This window comes from Cervus canadensis, chromosome 14, assembly GCF_019320065.1.
Source record: "Cervus canadensis isolate Bull #8, Minnesota chromosome 14, ASM1932006v1, whole genome shotgun sequence".
Lineage (NCBI taxonomy): Eukaryota > Metazoa > Chordata > Mammalia > Artiodactyla > Cervidae > Cervus > Cervus canadensis.
The window spans coordinates 43,148,046-43,172,731 of NC_057399.1; the positions used below are offsets into that span (position 1 = coordinate 43,148,046).

Below are 24,686 nucleotides of genomic sequence, written 5' to 3' on the forward strand. Positions count from 1 at the left end.
CCTTTAATCTGGTCTCAGGTCACCTTCTTGATGAGCTGCCCTGGTTCCTTTAATCTAGTCTCAGGTGGTCTCCTGTGGCATGAAGACTGCTGATATCTTCCATTTATAGAAAGTTAATTCTATGAAGAACTTAAAAACATTGTTATGTGTATCACTTGAGGCTGAACAAGAACCCTGCCCCAATACTGCACTACTGTTTCTTGGCTACTCCTCCCTGGACTCTGCATCCCCTCCCTTCCTGGATTAGCAACTGTTCAGATCTGTGCTTTGAAACTCAGGGAAGGTCATGGAGGCTGGAGTCTGTTCCCTACAAGAAATGGGGGTACACACAACAGCTTCTATACCCAGGGGCCCCACAGGGTCCTGGTGAGCTTCAAGGCTAAGCATTGATTTGTCACCATCTGGTTCTTGCTCAGCTCACCTGCTCAGATGTGTCTGAATTTCTCTCCTGTGTCTCTTCACGATCTCATGTTCTTGCTTCTCTCTTGCCCTACTGTCTGTATCTCTATGATCCCTCTTTTCTCTTCCAACTCTTGAATATGCCAACTCAGCCCTGAGCCTTCCACTTCTCTCTCTCTACACTTTCTCCCACTGGGCTTACCTACTTCATCAGCTTTCCTGCTCCTACAGGAGAAAGACCTCCAGATCTTGGCCTCAGGCTGAACTCTCTCTTGGCCCCTGGTATCTTCCAGGTGCTTGCTGGAGTGCCTCCAAAACTGAAGTCTCTCTTCTCCTAAGTTAGGCTGACTTCCCGACTCTTTCCCCAGAAACCAGTGGGATTTGACAAAGACCCAAGAGAGGCCAAGCCTTGGGAACGGATAAATCTAAACAGTTGGGGGAGATAGGATGTGCTTCTACATATGAGCAAAGGAGGCTCCCCACGCTTAGACCAGGCCCAGAGGGGCCCCTCCTGTAGGGCTCTGGGAAAGTGGTGCAGGCCTTGCTCATGAAACTACAATGCATTCTGTATTGGGGAGGGAGGTGTGATTGAAGATACTTCCTCCCTCAAGGATGACCCTTCATCACAGTGAGCAATTGCTCTTCTCTAATTAAGTGCAAAGCCCACCCACTGTGAACTCACTCCCCAGATCTGTCTAGGACTGCCCTGGCCTTCTCAGCTTGCTTCACAATCAATAGCTCTAGAAAAAAGGAAGCTTTATTCACTGAAATCGCAGATCAATGAGACAAGATTTGCATATGAGCTTAGTATATAAATCCTGGGCTGAGGTAATAATTTTTTTTTTCACCTCCTATCTCCTGATTTTCCCTCCCTTTCTGTTTTCTCAGTTCATTCTCCTTTCAGCTCTTTTGTCCTTCTCTTCACTGATAATATCCTTTCCTTAAAGACTCCTACTTTTCCCCACCCCACTCCTATGCACTTCCCCCAGGCCCTGTGTGATGATTATCTGTGAATTTGCCTCCTTCCACCCAACCCTGAGGGCAGAGATACTATCTCCCTCTGGGTCTCCAGAGTGATGGTTTTCCTGATAGCTCAGTTGGTAAAGAATCTGCCTGCAATGCAGGAGACCCCAGTTCAATTCCTGGGTCAGGAAGATCCTCAGGAGAAGGGATAGGCTATCCACTCCAGTAGTCTTGGGCTTCCCTTGCAGCTCAGCTGGTAAAAAAATCCGCCTGCAATGTGGGAGACCTGGGTTTGATCCCTGGGTTGGGAAGATACCCTGGAGAAGGGAAAGGCTACCCACTCCAGTGTTCTGGCCTGGAGAATTCCATGGACTACAGTCCATGGGGCTGCAAATAGTTAGACACGACTGAGCGGCTTTCACTTTCACTTCTCCAGAGTGAGCTGGGCATGGGGGTTTGGGGGCTGCCTCATGGCCTATGCTCAGCACTGTTCTTTGAACCCATAAATCTGTTTATTGAACAACCTCTCCTATTCCTCTCTTTCTCCATTCTTTCCTCTTCTATCTCCCAGCTTCTTCTCCTTTCATTCATCTTCCTTAAGAGGAAGATTCCTAGTAGGTACCTTGACAAGGAGGAGCTAGTTTGTATCACCATGGTTGGGACTTCCCTGTCCCAGAGGCCAAGGGGTCACCTAGGACAATTGGGGATCATTTTCCTACCTGGCAGTGTTCCCCAATATTCTCCCTTACTCCCAGGGGACTTGAAAGACCTGAAGAATATTTGTGCCCTTCTCTTGCCTGAAGGCTTTGAAAGCTTCTCTTAGACAGAGAGGTGGAAATGGTGTGATGGAAACCCCTAAAACCTGATCCTAATGAGTCTCTCCAGAAGATAGTGCCCATAGGATTCTTGGGTTTCTATTTTCTGTCTTGACTAAGAAGTTGTAATGTGTGCAGTCTTTCAAAACAGATACAGCATTTGACTTTATTTTTGCCAGTTTAATCATGTTTTGTTGTAACTTTCTTTTCTTTCCTCTGGGATATCAAAAACTTGCATTGACACATTTGGGGGTCCTCTTCTCAGTGTGATACTTATATTTAGAGGTAAGTGATTGTTTGAATAAAACTTGGCATGGGTAACTGCCAAGACAACTTCCTGCAGTGTTAGAGGCAAGTCCAGATTGGAATGGAACCTGGGGTCCCGTCTTGTATGCTGGCTGCTCAAGATCAGAGGCTCCAGTGCTTGTGACTCACGACAGTGCTGGCCACTGACATTCCTGTAGTGTGTCACTAACAATGTGCCTCCATGTAGGATCTCATTTGAATCTTGTGTCAGTGCTCCTAAGGTCAGTTGTAATCACCTACATTGTAGGTGAGTGAGTTGAAGGTCAGATGTTATGTACTGAATAACTTGCCTGCAGTTCCACGGCCAGGAAGCCCTTCCTAAGGCTCAAACCCACTTTTTGCTGCTAAATTCCTTGTTCTTCCCACTGAGCCACATGGTCCAGGTATGAGCTCTGCTCTAGGGTGATGAGCGTCATGGGATTCATGGGATGGTTCTTGACTGCCACTGTCCTAGCTGTCAATGTGAGAAATAGCTCCTGATGAAGTTCACTTTTCCTGGGAGAGAAGGAAGGTGAGTGATGTGCAAATAGCTGAACTTCCTTGCTCCAGTTTCCAGAAAATGCTGCCAGGGCCCATGGATAGGACCACTTTAAATCCTTCCCAGTCTCTCCTCTTCCTGTGCATACCTTCTCTTCCTTGCAGCCTCTCAGTACTGCCTTCCTTCTGCCTCCGGCTCTCTGGGCATCCCAAAGCCTATTAATACCCATTGTTGCAGTCAAAAATGTTGTGCAGTTACTCTCCTGTCCCAACCTTTGCTGAGAAAGATTCTGGTTAATTAACATTGATTGCAATCCACCACTGCAAGTAAAAATCGATCGCTAGGGTCCCTAATTTGAATGTACTTCTCTCTCCTTATCTCTGGTGAGAAAAAGAAAGGCAGAGAGGGTGAGAAAGGGAAGAGGGGAGAGGACAGAGGGTATTTCTTAAGCAGTCCAATTTCCAGGGTCCCTGGTGAGGGACATTAGTGATGCTGCTGGTCTTTAGATCTTGCCCACTCGCCTTCAGCGTGGCCGTTTTTCAGTGTGACGTCTAATTGCCACAAATAGTCACTGTGCCCATTTGGGCCTTGTTCATAGCTCCCTACTTTATTGAGAGAGGAGTGCTAGTATTGATTCTGGATGGCCAGGGAGAGCACCAGAGAATATTAGTAAGGAGCAGAGAGAACACAGTACATAAACTTTTATGACACGATGTCAAGCTGGATTGTGAAGACATAAATGAAAAGGACAGCACGCTCTGTAATTACCACAAGCACACGTCTTCTGTCTGCTGGGGAAGGTGGCCCAGGCTGGCTGGGGCAAATTGCAGAGGGGGATGAATTGTCCAGCTCACAAAAACAGTGGCCCGTAGTGGTTGCCCTCATGCTTGAGAAAGAATATATGGAATGAAAAAAAAGAAAAAGCCCTTCTTGTTGTGTGTGGCAGTGTGGTCCTGAGAAAATTGTGTGGGTTCTGATGTCAAGTTTGTCACTGACTTTAGCCATGTGACAGAGGGTTATTCACTTAACCTCTCTGAGCCCCAATTCCCTACAGGGTAAAAAAGAGGTAATTATAACTACTTTGCAGGGATGATGTAAAGATTAAATGAGATAATGCATGCAAACATTTTGCATGGTATTGGAAAATAGCAGGCTCTCAGCGTAGTTGGACTTTCCTGGTGGCTCAGCTGGTAAAGAATCCGCCTGCAGTGTGGGAGACTTGGGTTTGATCCCTGGTTGGGAAGATCCCCTGGAGAAGGGAACGGCTACCCACTCCAATATTCTGGCCTAGGGAATTCCATGAACTATAGAGTCCATGGGGTCGCAAAGAGTCAAACACGACTGAGCGACTTTCACTTCCACTTTCACTTCTTTCAGCAGATAGTAGATATAATCATCATTATTCATTTTTGATTCAATAAATATTTATGGAATATTTGCCCTCTGCCAGCACTATGCTTGATGCCAGAGGTAGATGGACACCCCAGACTCATGGATCATACAGTTCTATGGGTGAGACAGACATTAATTAATTATCAACCCAATATGTTAGAAGCTGGGAAGAAGGCCATAGTGCTACATGACAAGGTGAGATTGAGGGCAGGAGGAGAAGGGGATGACAGAGGATGAGATGATTGGATGGCATCACCAACTCAATGGATCTGAGTTTAAGCAAACTCTGAGAAATAGTGGAGGACAGGGAAGCCTGGCATGCTACAGTCCATGGGGCTGCAGAGTCAGACACCACTTAGACTGAACAACAATAACTCCTGTTCCTGCCTTTTCAACACTCAACATTTATTTGTTTATTATCTGTCTCGCTCACTGAGAACAGGGACTTGGTTTGTTTGATTCTCTGCTTTGTCTCCATTGCCTAGAAGCATGAATGACATAGTGAGTGGGCACTCAGCAAATATTTACTAAACCAATGAATAGCTGTATACCCAGGATTCAGAGCAAGAATTTGTACCTGACTTTTAAGAGCTTATAGTCAAATGAGGTACAGAGGAAATGCATAGTATTTAAGACTCAGTGAAACCATTATCAAGTTTAGTTACAAAATCACAATGGAATGTGTACCTAGAAAACTCTCTGCCTGGACACTGGCATCACATACCAGCATGGGCTGGTGACACAGATGTCACACAGTCAGTATTTAGTGAGGAGTAAGGAAAGGCAATCGAAAAATAATGTAAGTGGTTGTCCCTTCTGAGGTTTGTGGCTGTGTTCACCCAGTGTGAGTAGTTAGTCAAGGTAGGTTGACTTGTTTAGCCAACAATGCCCAATCTCAGCAGTGAGGTCAGCACAGGGATTCCACTCCACCAACTATTCAGGACACAGGCTCTGCTGTTCGGGTCTTGGGTGCTCCAGTGGAGCCTCCTTGTCCAGCTGGCCGGTGACTCACTGCAGCAGCCTGGAGCCTGCCAGGGAGCTGGCTCTGGCTCACGTTGTGTTGGTGAGACGTCACGCGGCTGATGCAGGGCGGACTGGGGAGTGCAGACAAGTGGTGTGTCCAGGAAGGGGAGCTGGTGGGCACCCTTTGTCTCTACCGCCATGAGTTCAGCAAACTCATGGAGACCCAACTGTGTGCCAAACACCAGGTTCCAACGTGGCCAGACCCCAGAGCCCTCCAAGAGAATGCCATCTAGTGGGCAAAACACGGAACAAAATCACGAACGGCAGGTCTTAATAAGAGCCATCGTAGAGGGACAGCAAGTACAATAGCAATGCAGAGGAAGGAAGGAGTTATTCCATACCAATTATGGGGCAGTTGCAATGGGCACAGTTAGACTGGAAAGGAAGTTAGGCCTGTAATCCCTGGGGTGGTGCGATAGCTAACTCTACACCGTAGACTTGTGTTCCCCTCCCGTGGTACAGGCTGGTGACAGGTAAGCAGCTGTCCAGGGTCTCCATTTCACAGATCTCCTGGTGAGCTTTCACTAGCTCTGAACAGTGAAGTGTCAATCAAAAGGACAATGTTTACTTCTGGGTCAAGTCGGGAAGGAAAGAGGTGTTCTTTTTCCATCTACTCATTCTCCACCCACTGGCCAAACGTTGATAGTGAGTTCCTTGTAAGCCTCATTTGGGGAGGCAGGGCTTCTAAATGACTGAGGAACAACCTCCCCTTAACACCCTGATTCGTTGGAATTACCCTGGACAGTATGTGAATGAGAAAGAAAAATGTTATTGAGTTTAAAAATGTTATATATTTTGGAAAACAGTGCGATAGTTTCCTACCAGCTTAAAAATGCACCAGTCCTGTCTTCCAGCAGTTCTACTCCTAGGGATTTACCTAGGAGAAATGAAAACATATGTCCACAAAAAGACCTGTGCTAGAGTATTTATAGCACCTTTATTTGTAATAGCCAAACACTGCAAACAGTCCAAGTATCTGCCCGCAGGTGACTGGATAAAAATATTGTATATTGCATATTCATATAAGGAATACTCTTTGACAATAATTAGTAGGTAAAGAATCAATTACCAGTATACTCAACAGCATGTGTCAATATTGAAAACATTATGTTGGGGAGAAGGAGTGGGACACAAAAGAGTACATGCTGTGTGATTCCTCTGTGTAAAGTTCAAAGCAGACGAACTAATTTGTGGTGACAGAAATTAGGATAGTAGTTTCCTCTGGGAGAGAGAATTGGCTAGAAGGGGACATGAGGGAACATTCTGAGATATGGAAATGTTAAGATTTGAAACACTGATTGGTAGCGTGGTTGTGTACATTTATCCAAAGTCATCAGTTGGTACCCTGAAGATCTATGCATTTCATTGTATATAAATTTTACTTTAATGTTAACTAAGCAAAAAAAAAAAGTGTTCAGGCAAAATGAATGGATAATTTTGATTAAAGTGCGGGGTTCTAGATGGAGGGATAAGGGTAGAATACAGTAGTATTAGTACTTAGTATAGAATGCTAAGTAGTATTCTAAGACTGGTAAACAGCTGGGCTTCCTTGATTGCTTAGATGGTAAAGAGTCTGTCTGCAATGCAGGAGACCTGGATTTGATCCCTGGGTTGGGATGATTCCCTGGAGAAGGAAATGGCAACCCACCCACTCCAGTATCCTTGCCTGGAGAATCCCATGGACAGAGGAGCCTGGCGGACTATAGTCCATGGGGTTGCAAAAGAGTCCGACACAACCGAGCAACTAACACTTTCACTTTTCACTCACAGTAGCATGTAAGATTGGTCTACATTTTGGTCATCTAATGCCGAAGGATTGGATTTTATTACCTAAACAATAGGGTGCCACCCCAGGCTTTTGAGTAGTAGAGAAACAAGCTCACATGCAAGTTTTAGGAACGTAAGTGCTGGCGTGTAGAGAGGGGAGGGCAGTATGAATAAGACGACTAGTCGCCTTAGGAGCCGGGACCCCGTGAGTTGTACGCAGACTGGAATTTCCCTCTGCACGTATGCAGTGGCCAGTCCAGGGAGCCGGCCCGGGATCTAGTAGCTGTGTTGGCCAAAGGTCGAATTGTGAAACAAACAGTTTCTTTCATGCAGAGAATATTTTAATCCCTAGGACTCTTTAGTAAGATCAGGCCATGTGTTTTGATTGGAAATGATTTCTATTATTAGTTACTATTACTACTCTTGGACTGTTGAATGCCAAGGCTTGGGAGGAGCTGGGCAAGACCCAGAGAAAGAAATAGTCTGTGAAGTTTGCATTTTCCAGAGCTCAGCAGACAGGCCCTCAGCCTTGCAGCTAGTCATTTTATACTCATTCACCCACACCTCGGGCTGTGTCCTCAGTTTGCGTCAGAGACCAAGAACCTGGAAGCGGTGATGGTAGAGCCACAGGGCAGAGTTTCAGAGGTGAACAGCTACTTAGACCCATACTCAGCAGTTCATGTGTTCCTCAAAAATCCTAGGAAAGACCGTGGCAGAAGTGCCCCCATGCCATCCTGAGTTGTCACCTCGATGAGCCTCCCGTATCTCTTGAGGGCCCAGAAAAGATGAAAGAACTACCAAGTCAGCTCAAAAAAACTCTTGTTTATTAAGTCAAACATTGCATAGGTATTTTCTGAGTGTTGACTCTGTGTGGGCGATGGGACGTGGAAGTAGGTGAGACACACGAGGCTCTTCACCTCTTCTGACTCCTTCCTATCACCCAGCAGCATCTCCATGTCAAGTATTTTCCATGACAGTCTTGAATGTATGTATTTAGTCCTTTTCATCAGAGATGATTCATGAAATAGCAAACCAAATGTGGCCTTATTTTAGTACCATTGTCAGATTTTTCTCTTAAACACCTCCAGTAATCGGAACAACGAATCCTTTGTCAGTCTCTGAAGCAGAGTCTCAGAAGTAGTCATTGTAGTTGGACATACCAGGTGCTCAATAAGTGCTGAAACTGTGCCTAACCAGGGACTCTCTGGAAGGTAAACCAGGTAGCTTCTTCCCAGGGTCCCAGTCATCCTGGCTGTGATGCCCCAGGGGGCTCCCATCCACGCTGACTGGGGGTGTCCAGCAATTTCATGGTATGAGTTCCCAGTGAATTGTTGCAGTGTTTGCGATCTCATGGTGCCAGGGGTCTTTCAGTGGTCTTTGGGGTGGGAGTGGCCCTCATGTAGTCTGCCAGCTGTCCTGAATGCACAATGCTCATCAGCTTAGTAGTTCTTCAGGGGGTCCTTGCTTTGCCCTGAACAGCAGAGGCTTGGACATGAGGAATCAATCTTCCTGGAAGCTGCAGATGGTCAGCCTTCCTTCCAGACTCCCCTGGAGGCAGGACTGATTACCAAAGAAAACTGGCTTTCTCTGCCAGGGAGGCCTGTGTTCCCACTCTCGGCAAGTCTGTGGACCTCAGAACCTTTGCCACACGTGGACCTTTGCCGGGAAGAGACAGCAAAGCAGAAAAAAAAAAAGTTCTGGAGGCAGAGAGGCCTAGGTTTGCATTCTGGCTGTACTGTTTACAGGAGGTGAGACCTAGTCTATTAGCCCAATCCTCAGTTTTCTCATCAATAGGTGGAGGTAATAATAATGATGACTTGTATTAGAGTAAGTAGTACTGGGAACCATAACCAACAACCTTAAATATCAGTGTCCTACCACGAGAAAAGTTTATTTCTCATTCATGCACAGTCTAACGTGGATGGTTTTGACAGATGGCTCTCCTGGATGGCTCCTCTATAAGAATGGATTCAGAAGTCAAGATTCTCTCCATTGCCTACCTCTCTTGTTCTAGGGACCTGAAGTCCTGTGTCTCCAGCATTGGGACAGAGAGAGAGAGAAAGCCAACATCTTTAATAAGATAATCCAAAACAAAAACTGTCAGTACCTTTGCTCACAAAATGTGCAGAAATACAAGAGGCCAATGAATCATCTCCCCAAAGTTGGCAGCTTGAAATTGACCTCGATGGGAGTATTTACATCTCAGAAATCAGCAGATGCTACAACTGAGGACCATTCCCCAACTGGCTGCTAAACATTTCTGGGAGCATCCCTGGTCCCCTTCAGCTCTGAGTTAGATGGGCATCCTGAGGGCTGACCGCCCTCCTCAAACACTGTCAAATGATGTTTGAGAAAGAAGTGATCCTATTCTTGAGTCTGTGCAGAAAAGCAGGTCCTGAGAAGCAAAGAGAACAAAGTATGGCCTCTACCAGGAGTCACATTCTGTTCACAGCCTCTGGAGGCTGCAGGCCTATCACTAAGCCATACTTTATCTCAGTGACAAAACCCAGAGCTGTGTCCATGGCATCTCACCTTCTGAACCCTGGAAGCAACGCTTGCAAAAGCCATGGGCTCTCTGCCTGAGCTCTCAAACCTGCCTCATTGTCTTCCTGTCTTGACTGCTACTCCAGCGGTCTCCAGGCCAGCAGAACTGAGAGCTTTTCAGCAGTTGGGAAGCTCAGCAAAAGGCTCTCCTCTACAGCATCCCCCATATAGAAGAGCTGTCTTCTAAAGATAATTATGGGTCCTGCAATACATGCACCTATGCACATTCCCTGTCTCCTAATGCTCACATTTCCTACTCTTGCCATTTTCTTTTCTGAGACCTCTGGGAACCATTAACAGGGTTTTCCTGCTCCCCAGGATTTGCAGGAGAATGCAGATGGGCCCAGAGCGGCCTCAGTGACGTCTAGAAGGATGTGATAGAATTTGCTACTGGAACACTTGCTTTTCTTACCTGTGGCGAACATTCGTCATCACTCCCCAAAATCGCACAGGCAGAACCAAGGCTTCTGGGTCTCTGGGCTGGCCTTGGCCTGGGCCTGTGTGTGCTGAGTAGAGAGGGCTGGGGTTAGTTTCACTCACCGTTCCAGTGGAGGAAAGGCAAGGTTCAGTGCCTTTCGGTTTGTTTTCACAAACTCAGTGGGACCACCTCCATCCCTACTACCACCCAGTTTGCAATTAGACCCTCCCCAGACCCTGGAACACAGCCTCACGCAGCCACAAGCTCCAAATGGCAGTGGATGAATGGCCAAGCCTGCAGTGATGTCAACGGCCTGTGCTGAGGCCAAGGAAAATATGCGGGGGCCCGGGATGGCTTCATCCCTGGGCTTGTTGTAACGCAGCTGCGAGTCGTAAGTTTTCCATCTGAGCAGACAGAGTACGGTATATCTGAATTAGACTCAGAACCTAGCATGCCGTCTCCGGAAGCCTTGCCCCCTCCCTTGACTCCTCATTCTCCTTGAAGAATCACAAATTTTCCAAGCAAGTGGAGCTTGAAGGGGCTAGAGATGGAATGTGAGGTAGCTAGAACTGTCGGTAATTTGGAGATTTGGGGGAAGAAACCTTGAAGTCCACAAGTCATGGCAATGTGGGGTGGGAGTAGGGGCAGTGAGCAGGCAGGGCCATGGGGTGGAAGAGACAGAATTCTGGAATTCTTGACATACTGCTGAGAGCAGAGACGGCTGTTTTGATCATTCAAGCTCCTATGCCTACTTCTTCCTGATTTATATAAGTCGTTCCAAGTTGTAGTTCCTGTTTTGAAGGGGCAGAGGCTTGAGTTGCTTAAAATCATTGTTCCAATCTTTTGCTTGCAACTCCCCATGAAGACACAGCCAGCGGGGCTCTGAGCACCCTGCTCCTCCTTCAGGCTGCTGGTGGTGGAGCCATCTCCATGGTCAGTAATTCTCCTTTTGAATCTGCATCACACAGATGCAGCCCCAGGGGGACCATCCTTAAGTACCCAAGCGATGCATTTTATGGATCAAATGACAAGTGGAAACCGAATTGTTTTTCAGAGTCCAGCAAGGCCTTGGAGCCTGGGAGCAGTTTAGCATGACTCCCTGGCTGCCCCCTCCTCCTCCTCCCAGTTGCCTCCTCCTCCCCCAAGTCTCTGAATTGCTCCAGCAGAGTGGAGGTTGAAGAAAGTAGGGTCTGTATGGCCTGACAGCCTGATGGGCTGCAGGGCCTTTCCTCCCCCACGCTGACCGGGGCTGGCTGGACACAGCCAGCCATCACCAGGATCACTGCCTCCCCCTTTCCTGCTATAACCCCACCATCACCGACACTTGGCTCTCCTTTTATGACTGTGTTTATACAGCAAACATACTTCGGAAAAAGAAGAACCCTCCCATGGCTGCTGGCCATTCCACCTTGTGGTTGCAGAAGCAAAGCAGGGCTGGGCCTGATCTCTGGATGCCACAGTGTCCTCCCCAGGGTCCTGGGGTGCTCTGAGACAGTTGGGCTTTTGACACACATCTCCATCCCCTCTTCTGGGTCACCTGCCGCCATGAGATGATGCTGGGACTTTAAGTGTCCTGGGGAAGGTTCAAAGCTGAGCCACAAAGTTAGAGACCCATCTGTGTTTGTACCTGTAATACCTATTTGCTTCCCTGACCGAGAAGAATAACCTAGGAGCTTCCAGCTCCTGAGAACATAGTAAGTGCTCCCCAGATTTTGGCTCTTGTCATTATCAAGACTGTGCTGGGTATTGTCTGGGTGCTTTGTGTGTTTTTTCTAATCTTTATGCCATCTTAGCAGGAAAAGTACCGTTAGCTTCATGTTAGAAGTTTGACTCAGAAAAGTTAAGTAACTTGCTCAAGGTAACAGAGCTAGGCAATGTTAGAGGCAGTCTAACTCTGAAGTCTAGGCTCATTATAGGAAAGCCTGCAGCCTCCTCATATTTTTTCTCATGCATGCATGCTAACTTGCCTCAGTCATGTCCAACCCTTAGTTACCCCATGGACTGTAGCCCGCCAGGCTCCTCTGTCCATGGGATTCTCCAGGCAAGAACGTTGGAGTGGGTTGCCATTTCCTTCTCCAGGGGATCTTCTCAACCTAGGGATCGAACCCACGTCTCCTGAAGCTCCTGCATTGTAGGCACATTCTTTACCACTGAGCCACTGGAGAAGCCCAATATATTTTTTTTCTGTCCTCTGTTTTTTCTCTGTCTTGATGGACTGCACAGGGGCTGACCACTCAATCCTCAGGGTCCACGAGCCCTTGGCCTCTCCTTGGAGAGCAGATGCCTTCATCCTGTGTACTCGCCTCCGGGACTGTTTAAAGAACCCCTGCTGGTTTCTGAGCAGCAGAGCTGTGACGAGTGGTGGTCTGTTGGCCAAATGCCCTTTCCAGCTCTCCTCATGGACTTGTTGAAAATTCAGCTCAGTCAGGGTGGGGTTGACTTGGGCCTCAGAGGGTTGCCTCCCAGGAGAGGCCTTCTCACGGAAGCGACTGTATCTCCACGTCCTTCCCGCCTGTACTGGATGGTGAGACCCAGTTGGCCTAGGGAGGTTCAGCAGGCCAAGCTCCAATAGCTGAGGACGTTGGGGAGATGGCCAGTGAGTGAGGGGGCCAAGGTCACACAGTTGGGCCCTGAGGAGTGGATCTGAGAAGGCAGGCAGCATGGAGGGCTGGGGTCCACCCGGAGAGTCCATCAAGGACCTCAGAAACCATGGCCACTGCAGCCACTGTTGTTCCAGGTTTAGTGGTCCTCTAAGAAGCAGAGGAAGAGAGAGAAGTCTGTGATCCCAAGATCTGTGGGAAGAAGGAGACATCTCTCACCATTCATTACCAACATTCTCTCTTTCACGGTGTGGTCTTCAGTTTGGCCAAAGCTGTGTGTGTGTCTGTGTGTCTGTGTGTCTGTGCAAAGACCATTACATGCTCAGAGCTCAACCTCCTATGTCTAGAGTGTGGCTAGGAACTCTCCAACATAGAACCTGTGGCATTGTTTGGGGGGAGCTAGCCAGGGCACCCCACAAATCTGTAGTGGAATAAAAGAATGACTGTGTGAGTGAGTCCATGAGTGACTCAATGAACAGATGAGATGGGAGACCTGTGCTGGGCTCTTTTGCTTGTCCTTATCCTTTCTCTCTGTATACAAATTCCACATGCTACCTCGATTTCTACTTCCTCGATGAACACAATTTGGATCAACCTATCAACAACCCTCACATATAGTATCCAGGGTCATTACCAAGGTGAATACCCTCTCCACGGCCTCTTCCAGGCAGTCTTGAGCGAGCACTGGACTGAATCAGGAGTCCCACACTTGAGCTCTGACTTGGTTCCCAGTTAACTGTGTGGCTTTAAGTAGAACTCCTGCCTTTTCCAGGCATTAGCCGCTGCCTCTGCCAAAGGAGGGTGGCCTAGGTGGTCTAGGGGCCATCAAAGTATGGTTCTCTGTAAGTGGCCTTTGAGTGAGCCATAGCCAACATACCCTTGGCCTTTGGTGCAAGAACCACAGTCACTGAAAACCATAGACTCCTTTGAGGCTTCAGCTTAATTATCAAGTATCTGAAGCTTGAACCTTGTCTTCCTATTCATGGAAAAGAGGCATTGAGGGAGCCTAGCACAGTGCCTTCAGGCTGGCAAACAGGTCTGTCTTTGGAGTTGTAACAGAGAGCGAGGGAAGAGGGATGGGATGTGAGAGGAAGAAGGCCCAGGCTGGAGGGCAGTTACAGGGCAAGGCTCCTCTCAGAAAGGCAAGGAGAGCCCAAAGCAGGCAGGGTCACTGAGGAACGTCAGGTGCCAGAAGAATGTGGCTCCTCTGGGCTCGGGGACAGAGAACAACAGGCTTTTCAGTGCTGCAGCATTCTCCTCTCTCCTCCTCTCCTCCCGTAAACACCACCCCTGGGAGGAAGGGGGCAAAGGGTGAGCTGGGAGTTTCTCCATCCTGTGTCAGTAGCTGTGGACCGAGTTGATGATTCAGATGATTTAGTGATGATAAAAGAGTCAGTGAGACTCTGGAAGAAAAGCACAGCTTACCAAAAAGCCTCGCAGGGAGTCTAGGTCAGTTAGGGAACAGCATCTGAAAGTGGAAAGGCCATGAGAAACCTGCAGACTGGGCTGCCAGCCTGGCATTTGCAGGTGCAGCTACCAAGGAGCCTGAGTCACAAATCATCTCCCTGGTGAGGGCTGAGGAGCTGTGAGAAGGGCAGGGGAAGAGGGGCTAGGTATGCCGGGGCTGAGGAGCCCAGCCTCCGCCCCGCAAACAGCAGATGTCCAGGCGACACCTCTCCCGGAGTGGGTGCTACCTAAATTGTATGCTTCAGTGCTGACAAGCAGATCTTCTGTTTTCCCTAATCCCCAACTCCTAATAACCTTCCCACAGGCACCTGGAGTTCTGTCCAGGTGTGGAAAGCTTTATCACTTAGGGAATTAATGATCATAAGAGAAAACTCTTCTTGAGCACAAACTGGTGCCAGGAACTATACTCAGTACTTTGTAGATACTGTGTTAGTCAGGCTTCTCCGGAGAAACAGAACAAATAGATCTATCCATCCATCCTTTCATCCATCTGTCTGTATCCATCTGTCCCTCCATCCATTCATCTAGAGATGGGGAGAGAGAAAGATTTATTTTAAGGAATTGGCTCACACAATTGTAGGGTCTGTCAGGCATGTTGGCAGGCTGGAAACCCAAGGAAGAGTTAATGTCACAGTTGTGAGCTCAAAGGCAGTCTGGCGGCACAATTCCTTCCTTTTCTGGGGATCCTCAGTCTTTTCTTGTAAGACCTTCAACTCATTGGATCAGGCCCACCCACATTTTAGAGGGTAATCTGCTTGACTCAAAATCTATTGATTTAATCTGCTTGGCTCAAAATCTACTTGGTCCTAGTGCTTGACCAAGTCACTGGGCATTATGGCCCAACCAAGTTGCCACATAAAATAAACCATCACACATACTTTATTTCTTTAATTCTCTGTGTGTGGATAGGTGCTAGAATTATTTTAAATCTTGTAACTAGGTTAAGCACAAATTTTGTTTTCCTTTATCCTCATTTATAGGCCTAAAGGAGATTAAAGGAAGTTAACAAGTCACCAAAAATAACACATCTAGTAGGCAACAGTCAGGATTCATGTTCAGGACTGTTTGATTCTAGAGCCTACCCCCAGCCACTGTACTGCACTGCCTTCCTGCTTTGGCTCCCAAAGTGTTTGTTTAAAACTACCTATGTTTGGGAGGTGTGTCATGTTAAATAATGACCAGTGACTCTCTTGTTCATTCCCCTTTTAAATATTTGGGAGTATCTATGATAAGTAGGACATGCTAGTGAATCAGGCTGGTCAATCATCTCTTACCCATGGGGTCAGGAGTTTTTGACCTTTCCTATTGAGAGCAGCATCACTTGACAAGCATTAAGGGGGATGCCCAGCATTGGGGGTGGTGCCGCCTGCACACTTGTAGTTTCTCTTTTCTTTTATATTCCACTACAAAAGTACTTTCATTCCCAGAGCGTTGCCTCTCTGAGACTCTTTACAAGGCCATACACCTCCTGCCTTCCCTGCCCAGAGTCAAGGCCCCATTGCTCTCCTCCTGCCTATGCTTGGAAGCCTGGGCATCCTTCTTCTAACTCCTAATCAAAGATAAGGAGAGAAAAAGAGAAACTTAAATTCCCATGATGAGCCTTGAGAAATGATGGATTTAAACTGGAAAGCAAAACTTGTTTCCAGCTTCAGGCCCCCTAGAGAAGGATAAAGAGCCCAAGAAAATGAGGCAAGAAAGAAATCATCTGCCCTGTCTCTGTCTGCCAGCCTCCCCCTCACATGGCTCCTTCTCCCCAGGGTCTCTGGTCTCTTCCCCCTTGGCTTCCACCTTCTATGTTGACCTGGATGAAAAGGGTCAATGCAATGACCACCCTGATTCCTATCAACTGAAGTCCCTCAGCCCATACATACATACACAGGAGACCAGTGGCTTTGCTCACTACAAATCATGATCCTGACAAGCTGCTCACCAAAAGTCAAGTACGCAGCAACTGTTGAGACTCCCACACTCTCTCTGCCATGGAGGAATTTGCCTAATAAATTTCCTTTCCACTGTGTGAGGGAGAAAGGGAAGAGCAAAGCCGGCCAGCTTGGACAGGAAGCCCTGCATGCTGACGGTGCGGCGTTTGCTGCTTTGTTGGGTCTCCCTTGTTCAGCACCAGCCACTGGCCCTTATTCAGCATCTGCTCCCTGGTAGTGCCCCACACTGGTTGATGGAAGAGAAGAAAGGCAGACAGATGTTACTGCTCAGGTTTCAGAGTTTTAGGACCCACTGGCTCCCCGAGATTCTAATACCACAGGTGTTTCTCAACCCAAGCCAAGAAGGTCAAGTTACAGCAGGAGACAGAACCTCATTATGGGCAGAGACATGGTGGGGTGTGGGCCTCTCGAAGTAGCTACTTAAGTCTAAGTAAATCAGTTGACTGGTCTTATCTTCTGCATAGAAACCTGAGTTTCCTTTCCATTTTCTTTATCAGAGAACTTATTTGATAGCATTTTATCTGAATAATGATGTCTCCAGGAGGATCTCTCTGATCATAAGATCCACTCTCCTTACTCTTACTCATAAGGGTAAGACAAACATAGAACCATTAGAAGATTCCCCTAGTGGCCAGCTATCTCATTGCCATGAGCTGGTTACAACATGGAAGAGTATTTTGCCCTGTGAATGCCTGTTAAGAAAGGTAGTTACACATACTCTCTCCACTCGTGTAGGAGGAAAATGCAGAAGAAAGTGTCATTCAAAACAACTATTTGCTAAAGAAAATGGTGTGAGCAGTAAGGCTGACACACGAACCAGGGCCACCAAATTTTCTAGCCCCGCAACATATGGGTTACAATGGAGGATACCAGGAAACTCATAATTTCCACTGATATTTGGAAAAGAAGGCTATTTTCTATCTCATGGATATTAATTGCACATTTTTAGGTCTTTCACTTCTTTCCTACCTTCCTCTCTCTTTCCTTCTTCCCTTCCTTCCTTCTTTTCTCACTCACTTCCTTCCTTCTGCTTTCATTTCCTTGGTGAAAATAGAACAATATCACCATGAAATAGAACAATGCATAAAATAGAACAAATAGAAAATAGAACAATGCAATGAAATAAGTAAGACTGAAAAGATCACTAGCTTCCCTGGTGACTCAGTGGTAAAGGACCTGCTTGGCAATGCAGGGTCAGGAAGATCCCCTGGAGAAGGCACCCCACCCCGGTATTGTTGTCTGGGAAGTCCCATGGATAGAGGATCCTGGCCGGCTGCAGTCCACGGGATCACAGAAGAGTTGGACAAGACTTAACGACTAAGCAACATCAAAGCAAAACCACTTAGAGTAGGTCTGGAATTTATGCTGGAATCTTCATGTTATAGGACTACATCACTGGCCTTGAAATGGGTTGAATTGGCTTATCTTTGAGTGTGAGTCTGAGAAACAGAATTTTAAAGCTGAATGCATCCCATATAAAACTATGTAGTCCAATTCCCTTTTCTTCTAACAAACAAGGCAGCCAAGGCCAGAGAAGTTAAGATTCTTGAAAATCATTGCACAGATAACATAAGACCAATCCTGAATTCTGAGTTCGGAGAAATAGAGTCAATTGCACCTTAAGACTGAGGAGGAGGCCTTCTTTCTCCTGGTGGAGCATGAAAACCTTTTGAGGGCCATCACCATCCTCATAAACTCACCTCCTTTCGTGGCTGCTGCCTTTTCCCTTCACCTTTCTGTCCCTCGGACTCTAGTCTCCTCTAAAAACAGAGGATCGGGAGGTCTTCTGTCTTTTGCACATGTCTCCAAAGGCATGCTATCTTGTGAGATTCTTAGCAGGAGAAGAAAACTTGAACTTGGAGAACCTCTGACATATTTTATCCTTCCTTTGAAAAATGTCTTGATGCCAGCTCAAACTGGTAAAGAGCCAAACATCAGAGAAGGCTCACCCTTAGAGATACTGGGCGTTACTCTGTGTCATCATTTTTCAGAGCTGAGAATGATTATTAATAGATAGAGGATTTAGGCTAGCTAGGCTAAAAGGGTATTCACCTTTTCTCCTGGGAGCCCAGAAACTCCCCCTTGTGCTCTCAGATCCCTATGGGATGATCCTGGTATCCTGGTTTGGTATCCTGGTTCTGTGATTTTATTGCAGTGTTCCCACAGTGAGATTCTGAGAGAAAAGGATAGTCACACAAAATGGATTCATTTGAAAATCAAACATACAGGACTCTGGTGATCATCCTGCCTTGAAATGGAAGTTCACTTATAATCTTAATCATCATCATGGGACTCAGTATAAACAGATTTAAGCCTTCCTTGTAACCCGCATTCTCTTTTTTACACTGCAGTAGCAGAAAATTTTTCAAAACTTAAATCCAGTCATGTCATTCTCTTGCTCAAAAACTTCCAGCATCTCCCCTTCATTCTCAGAGTAAAATTCAAAGTTCTCAGCATGACCTAAAGGGCCCTACATGACCTGGTGCTTGCTACTTCTGTGGCTTCACTTCCTATCATCTGTCCTTCACTCTGTTCTAACTACATTGGCACATTTGTTTCTCTAATTCATAAAACAGGTTCTGCCTCAGGGCCTTTGAACTTGTTTTATCTTCCTAGTTTATTTTCTGGGCAAATAGCCCTGTATTTAACTCTTGATTCATTCCTGTTTCTATTCAGAGGGGCTCCCTTGACTGCCCTGTAATGCCCCACCCATCATTTTCCATTACCTCATCTTTCCCTTTATAAACAGCTGTTTTTGTTGTTTATTCCCGGTCTCCTTCATTCAAATATAGATATCATGAGTCTAATAACTTTCTCTGTATTTCTAGACATGTACCTAGCACATGGTAGGCATTCAATAAATATTTGTAGAAGAAAGGAATGAAAAAAAAGAAAGGAATGAATGCCTTGTATTTAGTGTTCACCTATATTTATATCTCTCTCTCTGTTTTTGTTCCAAGCATGCACACATACATCACATACCACAAATCAAACGTACACTAAGCACAAAACACTTAGGCAGGAGGTCATTTCAAATTCATTAAGCATTAATTGAACACCCTCTTAGGGCAAAGTCCTCTGCCAGGTACAGGAATGAGAGGAAAGTCCTAGGAAAAGAAACAAAATAATCTCTCTCTCCAGCAAAAGGCCACTAAAGCTATTTTACTTCTTGCAATTATAACACAAAACTTACATGAGAAATTATTTGTTTACACTCAAATATCTGAAATTTTACTTGGTTTTTAAGCATATCACTCCTTTTGGTTTTTCCTTTTTGTGTCATCCTGTCTTTGAGTTTATAATTTTTCTTTTACACTGAGTTGTGATTTTGGAATTCTCTATGAGGAATAATCCCAGTGCTGAGATCACACAATTAATTTTTCAAAATGAGATTAAGAAACTCTGCATTCTGGATGGGAGACCCTGTCTGGTGATTAGTTGCCTGGAAGAGCTTGTTACAAGCCAAATAGAAGGAGCTGTCATCCTGTTGATGGTTTCCAGGGACTGAGGCTCCAGGACCTGCAGTAATTTCATTTGTCATCATTGCAAAGCCAGAGAGTCACGTGAACCACCAAAGCCTGCAGCAAAGGAAGTTCACTTGCCAACTGTCCTCAGGAATCGGAACACAAGATAGACACGGCAACTGCTGGAAGTGAGTTATATCCAGCAGTTATATTATCGTTGTCATGAAAAATAGAGGCAGTGAATTTGGATCTACTTGTAATAATTTCCGAACTCCAGGCAAAGACTTTTAGTGATGAAGATATCTTTAGAAATCATGATGTTAGCTCCTTTCCTTGTCATTATGAAAACAGGCTCCAAGAAAGCTTTGGTCAGCAGTAGGGCTGGACTGGAGAAAAGAAAGGAGAGTCATCTTACCAGCATGCTGTGTGAAAGGAGAAAAAGTACCTGCTTGAAGATTCAGCAGTATCCCAAGGGTATAAAAGTACAGGTGATGCTGAGTCAGTCAACAGAGTCAGTGAGCAGTGCAGGGCATCATGACCCCAGTGGCAAGCAGGGCTGCACTCTTCTTCTGCTCAGTCTGTCCATCTGTTGATTCATGGAAACACCTCAGCTGATAACTGGGGATAAAAGGAAAGGACTTCAAGTGCCCAGGAAAGGGATTAGCAAAAGCTGCCAACCCTCACAGCCCAGACAAACTGAAATTATGTTGTAGGAACAAATAATACCCATGCTCAGTGACTTAAAACCATGAAGGTTTGTTCCTTGCTCACAGTAGTGGTGTTCGTCACTCAGTCTTGTCTGATTCTTTGAGATCTCATGGACTGTAGCCCCCCAGACTCCTCTGTCCATGGGATTCTCCAGGCAAGAACACTGGAGTGAGTTGCCTTTCCCTTCTCCAGGAGATCTTCCCAACCCAGGGATTAAGCCCAGGTCTCCCACATTGCAGGCAGATTCTTCACCATCTGGGCCACCAGGGAAGCCCTCCAGGCTCATACTATGTATGTGTTACACATCAGCCACAGGCTTAGCTGGTTGTGGTCATTCAAGGGCCGAGTTGCCAGTCTCCCTGCTTGAGAGAACAGAAGGCTCTGGCAGTCTTGTGCTCATAATGAAATGCTCCACTGTAGAAGTGACCCACAGACATTCCGCTTGCAAGTCACTGGCCAGTGCTAGTTATCCCAGCACCTGCACAAGAGAAAGTACAATCCTACTGATTGGGTAGGTTGAGGGCTGAGAACTGGAAACACTTGGTGAATAACATTAATGACTTGTGCAACCTCTTGTAGGTCCTGCGGGGTGCTCAGGAGTAAAGAGGAGAGGGTTGTCTTAGTCAGGGCTGGAAATCCAGGGGAGTTTGGGAGAATGAGGGGGAGAATAAGAAATGGAGGGGCCACAGCAGAAACCCAAGATTTGAGACCAAGTCTGCAAAGTGGAGGTGGGGGGCCCGAGGTGGTGGCAGCTCAGTGACCATGCCTAGCCCAGGGCTGTCCCTGGGGTTTGGGTCTGGATGGTGACTAACTCACTTTCAGAGCCATCCTCTCCCAGTAGGAGACTGAGGTCAGGAGATATTCTTTCCTACAATCCTGAGTGGTTGTAGGTCCTCCAGGCCTTGCAGGAGGAGCCTGTCAGAAGACGTACTTGGGAGGGAGCCAGGGAAGGGAGGCAGTGGCTGACATCTGGCTCTTATCTCCCCCTGACTTAGAAAATGCCTTTATTTTCAAGGACTGTCATTCTAAGTCCTAACACCCATGAGAATAGACACAAGGAAGAATTTTCTGAAGCTTTTGAAATTCCCAGATGAGTTCCAAGGGAGGGAGAAGACTTTTGTTTGCTTAAGACTCCACAGCAGTATTTTTTTGCAGTATGTAGTTCAAGGCCACCTGCATCTGAATCATGGGGGAGCTTGTCAAAGAAGAGGTTCCCTGGGCTTCTCCTCAAACTCACTGAATCATGACTCGTGAGGATGGAGCCCAGAAAGTTGTGTTTTTGACATGTTCCCCTGATACAAGTTAAAGTTGGAAAACCATTGCCTTAAAAAGGAATCAAATTGCCGTTGGAATGGCACAGGTTGGTCTTCCCTAGAAACAGAAAAGGAAACCCTTCTAGTCCAGTGGTCATGTTTTCCAGGGCTGCAGTGTAAAGATTCCAGTAGATTTCACTAATTAGTCCTGTTTTCTGGTTCATAACCGTATTCTGGCTTCAACCTCTAAAACTGTTTCAACTTTCCCCAGCATTTGCTGAAGTCTGAGCACCCGGTTGCTGCAATGGGAACGACAGGTGGCTGGGTCTATGGGGTAGGGGGGTCTGCTCTCCGCAGGAGACAATTACATGCTCTGAAAAGGACAACCATGGCTTGTCCTAGGCAACAGAGGGGAACTCTTGTCAGCATTTTGAAAAGCTGGCGCCATGCTTGAAAGGGGCTGACGGGAGCCACTGATGGGTCTGGCTGCAAAACAATTGCTTATGAGGAGGATCAGTGTCAACTTTGAAGTGAGCCATGCTCGAATTAGCACCGATGTGGTAACAAGCAGAATGAGCGCAGCTGAAATGACATATTTAGTCAGGAGAGAAGCCTGTGTTTAAGGGAAGGACTCTTTCACAGGAAACAATGTGCGAGACTTGGATGAGATGCTTTTCTGGCTCCTTGTTTGTCTGCCTTTAAGAAGCTTCAGCAAAGTTCAGACAGAACTGAGTGGCTCATTCCCCGAACTGAGTGACATGTGTATCTTCTGTATTTACGTAGTGGATGGAGCCTGCCCTTTCTGGATTGTGGTATGGGTTCCATCATTCATGCCCTGCATGTCCCTAGGAGTCCTGGAGCTCCTGTTTGCTCCAGAGTCTCCAAAGGTGGGATTCATGCCTTCCCCCACTGACTGAGGGGTCTCTACAGAGCGCCATGGAGAAAATGAACCATGGTTGCTGCACCTGGGAAAATTGGGTCCATTGTCCCCTCCTCCTTGGGGGTTGTCTCCCTCAGATGTATTTGCAGAGAGTGATGGTGTTGTTTTTGGAGGTGATGGTGGGCTGAGAGGGGGTTTCCAGGTGGCACTAGTGGTAAAGAACCGACCTGCCAATGCAGGAGACGTAAGATGTGTGTTCAATCCCTGGGTTGGGAAGATCCCCTGCAGGAGGACTTGGCCACCCACTCCAGTATTCTTACCTGGAGAATCCAATGGACAGAGGAGCCTGGCAGGCTACAGTCCTTGAGGTTGAAAAGAGTTGGACATGACTGAAGCAACTTAGCACGCATGCACGCATGTGGAGGGAGAGGAGTGAGGGGTGATGTCACCTCTTCCCAGTCTCTGCAACTTTTCCTCCCTCTGTGGCTTTTTGCTCTGCCATGAGCTACACTCACAAACTCCTCTAAATTCCTTTCTCTTCACAGAGCCTTCTTATGCATAGCAGTCATGGCCAAACTAAGTTCTTGGACCAGGTCTTTTCCTCTCAAGCTCTGGGTGGAAGGTGGAAAATGGGGCATGAAGTAGGGTATTCTTTCAACTATACCTTCATAAGCCTTTACTTTCTCAACTTCCCCATATATAAAACATAGGAATAATACCTCCCTTTAAAGATAAAATACAATCTCTAAGAAGCCTAGTCCAATATCTGGCAAAAAGTCAGCACATGATACATACTTCTTGACTTTAATTGGGCTATTTTGATTAATATTACAAATGATATTATGATAATGACTTCCTATTTGGGAGTGGCATTGATTCAGGCTCCTACGTCAGTCACATTACAGATGTCACAAAAGGCGGGATTTTTATTCTGTCTGTGGCATATAAAACAAACAACTCTACTTGTCTTCATTTAGGTGAAGTGTTTTTGCCTCTTTTCTCTTAAAAGCATTCTTTAACAGAGCCCAAAGTGCACAGTTGGAATACAGTGTTCAGTTTATAATTGAAATCATTATTAGCTCAATTGAAATTGAAATCATTATTAGCTCTCTGGACTTGTAGAGACTAGTTACTTCTTCACCAGGTTCTCTCCATCTGGAAGATGGGGATAGTGTTCATTTTCCTGATGGTCATTTGTCAGTTGTGTTATAAAGATGAATAAAAGAAAATCCTTCAAACATTTTCAGTTCTTAACAATAACAACAAAAGTTGCCATAGCAACCCGAAGCATTAGTTGAGGTTTCAGTTCATCGTTGGAAAAGTCTCTCAAAAACTAGCTTCCATGTGGGGGAAAAAAAGAGAGACATCATGTTACAATCACTCGTTCAGGTAGCCCTTGGCACCTCTCATACAGATCAGGAATCACTTCCGGAAGGTTATAGAGTGCCTGTGCGAAGAGCAAGTTGCAGCAGAGAAACAGCTTAGCACAGCTCCTCACAGCTCAGCCATCTGGCTGCCCTGCTCTCCACCACCCTTCTGTCGCTCACCTGGTGGAGCGCCTGCCCGGGGACGGCAGGGGGCGGCCTTGCAGATCCAAGGCCAGGCTGCTCAGCTGCAGCAAGCGCAGCAGTCCAGCCACGAGACCAGAGAGTCCATTAATTGGCTAATTTTGCTTATAATGTTTGGTCACTGCCTGGCAGGCCCCACTGTCTCTCGGGTGGTTTGGGGCTCATTTGGAAAAAACAGCCTGGCTTGGAATTGTTTTTTTGAATGGCTTGTGGCATCTTCTAATGGTGCCTTTGCTCCACTCCCTAGTCTAGATCAAGTCTTCTGGTCCTAGGCTACCCGGCAAAGCCTGGTGTGGAGGTGAATCCCACTGAGTCTCTCAAAATGTCTGCTCCTTCTTAACTGAAGGTTCTCTGGTTTTGGGTGAAGGAGAATGGCTGGGAACTCTAAGCTACCTTGGGAATCCTCTTCAGACTAGACTCTTTAATCCAGCATGTCACTATCCCAGGGAAGTCCTGGGTTTCTCAAGTCATCCTACGTTTCCAGCAGCAAAGGAAATGAAGCCCCCAGGTGTTTGCTACAGTCAGGACTTCAGAATTTTCCTCCTGAGTTGTGTATGTGTGTGTTGTCTGTGTCTCTGTGTGTGTTCCTAAGGCATTTTTTGGTTCTTTGTGAAAATTTCCTAGAAATGGCTGAATGAGGTTGAGCCCGTCACTCCACCCTTCATTTGATGTTTTGCTTCAGTGCCAGTTACCCCTAGATG

At 46.6% G+C, this 24,686-nt stretch overlaps 1 long non-coding RNA gene across 2 annotated transcripts in view; it reads left to right on the forward strand.

Annotated features, from left to right (window-relative positions):
* The window catches only part of LOC122453305, a 181,224-nt gene that overhangs the window by 80,068 nt on the left and 76,470 nt on the right, over positions 1 to 24,686 (forward strand). The gene's annotated exons all lie outside the window — the stretch shown is intronic.